This window comes from Bombus vosnesenskii, unplaced genomic scaffold (assembly GCF_011952255.1).
Source record: "Bombus vosnesenskii isolate JDL3184/JDL3185 unplaced genomic scaffold, Bvos_JDL3184-5_v1.1 scf7180000013288, whole genome shotgun sequence".
Taxonomy (NCBI): Eukaryota; Metazoa; Arthropoda; class Insecta; order Hymenoptera; family Apidae; genus Bombus; species Bombus vosnesenskii.
The window spans coordinates 1089486-1097145 of record NW_022882941.1 but is presented as its reverse complement, the minus strand read 5'-3'; the positions used below and the strand labels follow the sequence as shown (position 1 = coordinate 1097145).

Genomic DNA, 7660 nt, shown 5'->3' with positions numbered 1-7660 from the left:
ACGTTGATGATTGCACGAAGAGTATCCAAATACAATAAATCGCAAGAATATTTGTATCTCGCGAACTGCAATAGTTTAACGATTGATAATTATTTACATTGCAAATTTCCAGACTCTTTTTGTAAGGAATGTAAGTTGGAATTACACAGCTTTCAAACTTATATAACATTGATACACTCAACGTCAGGTCGAGTTCTGCCCGAGCAGAGTAAAAACAGTGCTTCGGAAAAGTGCGGCAAGTGGGGAAGAGAAAGTTACGAATGGCTACGCCCATAGCTAAATGGTGGAAACCCGTGTCTTCTACTAAGAAGACTATAAGCAAACCTAACATGAAAAAACAAATCTCACCGATAAATTATCAACAAAGACGAGCAATACTACATAAATAAAACAACAAACACATCAAAAACACGTCAACCAATAAACCAAGAATAGGACTGCTCAGTTACAATCGAAGTTGATATGGAAATCAATAAAAAAAACAACTCAACAGGATGAAAGCTGGAAGGTGGCGAGCTACAAATATTGTCAGTCCTCGTTAACGGGTGCTTTCGGGTGGGATTACGCCCAACCATCGCGCAAGGCACCCAGTGCCTTGCTACCTCGATTAGCTAAGCCTGCAGGGGCTGTCGCTTGTCTCAGGTCGAGCGGGGCACATTCTAAGCCCTTCCGTCTCTCCAGGACGGTTCCGGAGCAGGTGGGACGCTGTTCACCCGCCGAAGGCCATTCGGGGCGAGCCATTACGCCTTAAATCGGCCCTCTTGCCAGCATCTTGGCCAAACTTGTAATTGCGAATCACGAATCGTTTAGTACCCGCGAGTTCTATCCAAAGTGTACATATTGAGTATATCATAATAAATATATATATTGTTAAACATACTTAATTGTTTTTTCCTGTCACTGTCACGATCTACATCTCATATATATCATTTAATAAAATTAGAATCCAATTCTAGTGTGGAAAAATTTGTTTACGACAGCTCTCATAATTCTACAAAATATACACCATATTAAACTTCTAAGTCATAAGTAATATACATTGTCTGACGTTAATGCAGGAAGAAGAACGTAGAATTATCTACAAAGGAGAATAATTTATGCCATATTTGCAAGTATAAGTTGGCATAAGCATTTATAATTTTGTAACATAATTATTAGGTCATCCCATAAGTTCGTGCCGTTTTTCGAGCGGTTATATATGTTAAGATTGTTTATATACCTTTCAGTTTCATGAAAAAATCCCCCTCTCGTTGTACAACTTCTTTCCATTTTTCTGGTAGGGCCATTATTCCGTCTCGATAAAAGTTCTCTTGTTTTTCTTTAAAATAATTTTCTAAGCTACTTTTGAGAATGTCAATATTTTCAAATTTTTTACCTACTAAAAAGTGTTGTAATGCTCTAAACAGGTGGTAATCAAATGGGGCAATGTCTGGGGAATATGGGGGATGTGGTAAAATTTCCCAATTAAATACAGACAATTTTTTGTAACGCTTTTCGCGACATGCGGTCTAGCGTTGTCGTGATGGAAGATAACGTTGTTCCTATTCACTAAACCTGGTCGTTTTTCAGCTAGTGCTTCCCTTAATTTTTCTGAGTGCAATATTTATCTGAATTAATGGTATCACCACTAGATAAAAGTTCAAAATACAGTATTCCTTTATAATCCCACCATACACACAAAAGAATTTTACGTGGATGTAACCCTGGTTTTGCACAGCGTTGAGGTGGCTGATTTCGTTAGGATCAGCTACGTTTCCGTTCAGGGTTTTCGTAAAGTATCCACTTTTCATCACCAGTTACCAGGCGTTTAAGGAATGGCTCATGTTTATTACGCGCAAGTAATGACATGCACGCTGTCGTTCGTTCAAGACGGTTCCGTTCCGTAAGTTCGTGGGGCACCTAAACGTCCAACTTTGACACCATCTCCATTTTTTTTAAACACCTATGAATCGTTGTCTTAGGTATTTTCAGAACATTTGACATCTCTTGAACTGTCAAACTTCGTGATTTTTCAACAAGATCCCGAATTTTATCTTCGTCTGTCTGAGGAGGACGCCCGGAGCGTTCCTCGTCTTCTAAACAGAAATTCCCAGCTCCAAAACGTTGGAACCACTTCCTACAGGTGCGAAATGAAAGCGCATTTTCTCCGTAAACAGCACATATGTTTTTCGTGGCAATTGTTACAGAACTTCCTTTCCGAAATTCATATAACATGAGAAAATGGATACGCATTTCACTCATGATTTTTTACTGTTAGAAGTCACTGTGTTCACTATATTACGATCTTATACCCACGAAAATCTGCTCTAGCCTGTTCTCGATCAGCTAAGCTCAAGTGCATTCGTCCCTTATCGCCGTATGTTTATAAATCGACACATGAAATGTATACACAAAAGTCGCCACGAACTTATGGGATGACCTAATACTATACAGTCTGTAAATGATAAAGCAGAGTACGAAAGTTATTTACCGGATAAAAGCATTTTTTAATCTTTTTGTTAAATTGTAAAAAGCTGACTAGACACCGCTTTTGATGACTTTTAAATATGTTGGAAAGCTCAACATTTCGAATAACTTTTTTCTATACATATAAGGGGTAGACTCGCTTAATAGCCGAGATATTCGTGAAGAACAATCTTCCCTACTATAGTGAACTCCGCCGAAAGCCTGTGCCAGCGTATGTGCCGGCATTGGTTTTCAAATCTCTACAATGGATACTGTAAGGAAGTATACGGAACAGCTTATTAGCTGTGACATAATAAATGTTGCACTTTGCTCAACTTCATCTACCTACATGGTACATTTATGTATATGTATGAATTGAGAACAAATGTATATTTATGATGCACGTTAAAAGAATTTTTTGATTAATGACGTTGTTAGAATTTAATCTTAAAATTACGATAAATAATCTATGGAAGACACAATGTTTATGTTGAAATAATATTAGGTGATATTTATTAAACAGAATTATAGAACCAAATGTATTTAAAATATAAATGAGTGATATAGTATAATTAACAAAGTGTGCAGGTAAAGAATTTATGGATTGTTGACAGTTGGCCAGTTACTCTCAGATTGACTGTACGTAGTGACCCATGGTCCCTTAAAAGATTTTGAATCCCACTCTCTATATAGTAGTTCCGTCCCGATGATGCCACAGAGGAAAACTATGATGGGGTGTGTCTAAGGACACGAGACCATCGGATTCGTCGAGGACAGCCTTCGTTCCGAAAGTAAGGGAAATTGGCGTTGCTGCTAATTGGTCAATCTCCCTATCGATGGTTAGAAACAGATGCTAGCCGCCCTTGAGGGAAAGTTGCTAGTGGGAGACTAGGAGGAGTTGTTCGTTGAAAAATAGGTCTCCTCTATTGTCTCGTAGTTGGGACAAGAACTGTTTGTCTGTTTGTAGGAGAGCTATAAAATTATTGCATGCCTTTGTTAGACGAAGCGTTCATCCCTTGACCGCGGCTACGTTGGGCGACAGACTGTCGCCTCGAGCCAAAACTCACTGTCACTAGTCTCGAACAATTACAATCGGATTGAATAACTACGATTGTTTAATTACAGCTATAGTAGACTCTAGATTATAATGTTAGGGGATTATCCCGAAGTTCCAGGGGGAGGCTTCGATGTCCTTTCATCTCCGAAAAGCATAAACATACTTCCTACAAACGTCGTCAAATATTTGTTTCAATGGCACTAAGGTATCCATTCATTTCTTGTATCGTTAAATGCCATGTACTAAGATGTCTTTGATCATGATGATTACGTACAGCAGTTACGTTAACATTGTTGTCGTAACATTATATGTATAAAGAAGCTCCACACTTTGTTAGTTGTTTCGATGATTAATGTTTTATGGAAAGGAAATTTCTGCATCTGTGGAACATATATTTATAAATGTCGAGAGTCCATTCAACGAAGAATAAAGTTGGTGCAGGTCTTAGGTCAAAATGTATCATTTAACGAAATTATTACTTAGTAATATCGCAAAACATGAAGTCTTTAACTAGAGATAATGAAACATTTTAAATAAATTATCAGACGAGATATATCTCGGTCTGCATAATTAACATTCGTTTAAATTGAATGTTCTAACAACTGTTCTAAAAACAGGCCATATAAAATGAAAGCTTTATTTGTCTTATACCAATGAAGGGATTTTTCTTAACTTCTCTGATAACTCATCGACCTTGACGAACGGATGTCTTCTTTTTCCTACAATTTTATCGAATTCGTATCGAATTTTCAAGATTTTAGCTGGTATCTTCTGATAGCTTGGTAGTCCTTCTTCGGATATGCCACACTCCGTTACCATTTGTTGCAAACTTTTTCCTCCCATTCCTCTTCCATAAACTTACATTCTCTCAAGTATATGTAATTCTGTAATTTTAGGCATATTATATAGTATATATAGGTAACAATTGTTTATCATTATGAATATTATGTTGCAAACATTTTGTCAGTTGTTACCAGGGCGCCACAGTGGTCACCTGTGACCACCAATAATATAAACGGTCGATTGGCGAAGAATGTTGTCTTACATCATGAATTTATTATTATTTTACCATTATATGCTTTGAATAATAAAAATACTCCCGTGGCGTCCTGAGCGTAACATGTGATTGCGGCGTGACAGTCAAAGTGTTAAGAGTGTAGCGATTCATGAAAATCACGGTTTTGTCAAAAGACACTCCGTCCAGGTGCACAATCCTATCGGCTTGCGTCTCCATAGGAGTTGACGAGCCCGGATTTTTGCTGATTGAGTTGACCGAGAATGTGACCTCCATAGGAAATAGTGACCTAAACGAAAAAAGTAGCATTAGAGTCTTGACAACAACGACATTCTATTGTAGTATTCTTTATAACAAGTATTATCTGTATACGCATGAGGATAATATTATTCTCTTGTTTTCTTTGCCGATCATCTCCGACTGATATTCTAAACCACTAAAGATTTAGTAACTTAAAAAAAGCTTTTCAATTTCATTTTTCGTAGAATATACGTGGAATTGCTACAAAAGTGTTGAAAGCGATTAAGCGAAAAAAGAAGTATAAAATAATTGAAATCTAATGATATTTATGGCGATTTGGAAAATACGGGCGCAATTAATAGCGGTCCCACTTATACATCTTGTTCGGAAAATAACAGCAGCTCGCAAACAGTCGATTAATTAATTTTGAATTTAATTGTAGCAGACTTACAAGCTTTCTCAATTAAGTAAAGCATAATTTAATGAATGAAGTTATAATTCCGTGCTGAGGGTTGGAAAATAAAGCGTGTAATTTATTTGTTTTAGTTTACGATAATGAACTGTAAGAATGATCACTATTTTACAAGAAATAAATATCCGTTAAATTTAAGAATTCAATGATTTTTGTTTCAATTTCATTTTCAAGTATAATTTCTTTTTTCTTTCTGTTTTTTTTTTTGTTTTTATACGTAGGAAAATCCTCATGGGCACCCCCCGCTTGGAAGCGGCGGGGTAGTGTCGGACTATACCGACTAAAATCCCACGGTGGACCGCCTGACGCTCAGCTGGAATGCCCGGGACCCAGAAAAATTTCGGATTACTGCCGGAGCGCTCCTACGTCTTCTCCCGTCTGAGGGAGTCGTTCCTTGATCAGTTCGGGCATTGGGAGAGACCATCCATCTCAACGCTATCCCCTGGGCCGTCGTGCAAGTCTGAGGAGGTCCAGATCCTCCTCGGCGTGTCGGCCTTTATGGTCACCTAGGACGGCGTAGGGCCTTACCGCAGTGATGACAAATCATCCGGAAGGACAGTGGAAGCCCTCCGCGGTCTCCCCAAGCCTTCCAGTCTGGTAGCGCCGATCTAACGGCTCGGTGGCACCGGATCTGGTCTTCGGTGAATAGGTCGGAAAGCCATCGCTCCCACACCACACGTCTAACTTCCCCCAGAACGTCTCGGGCCGCCTGCTCGGCGGCGGGAGAGTTCTCGCTTGATCTTCGGCTCCTCTGGTCTTCGTACTCCCGTCGAGCGCAGCGTCTCGTGTCACCAGCGTTCTCCGACCAAGACCAACGTGTCGTCCGCGTAACACATTGTGCCTGAGTCTGGGAAGGCATGGGACAACGAATCGTATACGATGATACACAGAATCGGACCAAAAACCGAACCCTGCGAAACCCCGCGCTTAACGGGCCACCGCCCTTCTCCATTCTTACCGGTGTAGCCGACCCATCTGTCGCTCAGGTAGGCCTGTATGACAAGAATGATATAGGGAGGCATGTCGAAAAATTCAACAGCCTCCAATATCCCGTCGCGGAGTATGGTGTTGAATGCATTGACTACTTCTAAAGAGACTGCCAGCGTTACCCCACCCCAGGAAACCATCGCCCGTGACATCTCTCGTACCCGGTTCACCGCATCCATCGTTGAGCGGCCCCGCCGCAAGCCGTACAGGCTTTCGTGCCAACCAGGCCTTGACATGTGGGCCTTCAGACGGGCGACAATGACTCCTTCGAAGAGCTTGCCCACTTCATCCAGTAGACACACCGGACGATATGCGGATGGCGGGTCTGTCGGTCGTACCTCCTTCTGCAGCAGGACCAGCCTCGCCATGCGACATGTCCGAGGGTAGACTCCCTCCCTCAGACACTCTGTAAATAGGTGACGTAGTCTGGGGGCCATGACCGCCATCGTCTCCGCCCACATCCGTCCCGGGACACCGTCCGGTCGCGGCGCAACGTTGCGGGAGGCCATCTTCTTCGCCGTATACAGCATCTCCTCCTCCGCATCCCTTAGTTCCTCCCTCCACTCCGCTGTCCAAGTCGAGGTAGTGCGCGGCTGCCTCGGGCTGTCCTCCTGTGGCGGGAAGAGTGTGCGATGTGATCTCCTCCAGCAATACCGGATCCATATCTGCCGTCAGCGGTGGGACCCTCGGACGCAGTTTCTTCATCATCGTCCTGTACGGCTGCCCCCACGGGCTCCATGTAATATCGACGACGAATCATCCTCTCCACGCATGTGCTGGTCGAGCCTCTGCTAAGTAGGAAAAGCCCGAGGCCCGCAGCCCAGTCTGACAGCACCCGGCCACGAGCATCTGTCCTTGTGTTCCCCCATTGCGAGGAGTGAGCATTAAAGTCTCCCAGGACGAGGACCTGACGTGAAAGGTATCGTCTCACGCAATCGCCAACCCCGGCCAGGAACTCCACAAACGCGACCAAGCCACTGTTCATGGAGACATATACGTCCACCACCACCATCCCAGCCCACTCGATCGCGGCATACTCCTTGCCCTGCTCGATCCGAATATTAAAGTTATTCACTGTATGTATAATCGTGTTCTGTTACTGCAAAGATAAATATTAGTGAATACTTTTGAAAATAATACAATGTCTTACTCTTCCAGTTTTATTTCTTTTAGATGCAGTTGTCTATCAGATTGTCCGAAAAATGTGTTTTTTTACAGACACGTCTTTTACAACGATGCATCTTTATACAAACATGAAACCTAATCTGTCGTACGTTCTGATCTTTATTTTGATAAAATAAAATGGATTATACGTAATTCGATAAACTAATATAATGTGGAAAATGTTGTGCATCCATTATTTCCTAATAAAACGAAAGAAACTTTTCGAACGACCTAATATACTCGTACGAGAAGAGAAAGACGAATTAAGAAAAAGAGGCTG

At 41.6% G+C, this 7660-nt stretch overlaps 1 pseudogene; it reads right to left on the bottom strand.

The window, feature by feature from the left end:
* Positions 1-6261: 6261 nt before the first annotated feature.
* On the bottom strand, positions 6262-7228 carry LOC117232444 (annotated as a pseudogene).
* Positions 7229-7660: the final 432 nt, after the last annotated feature.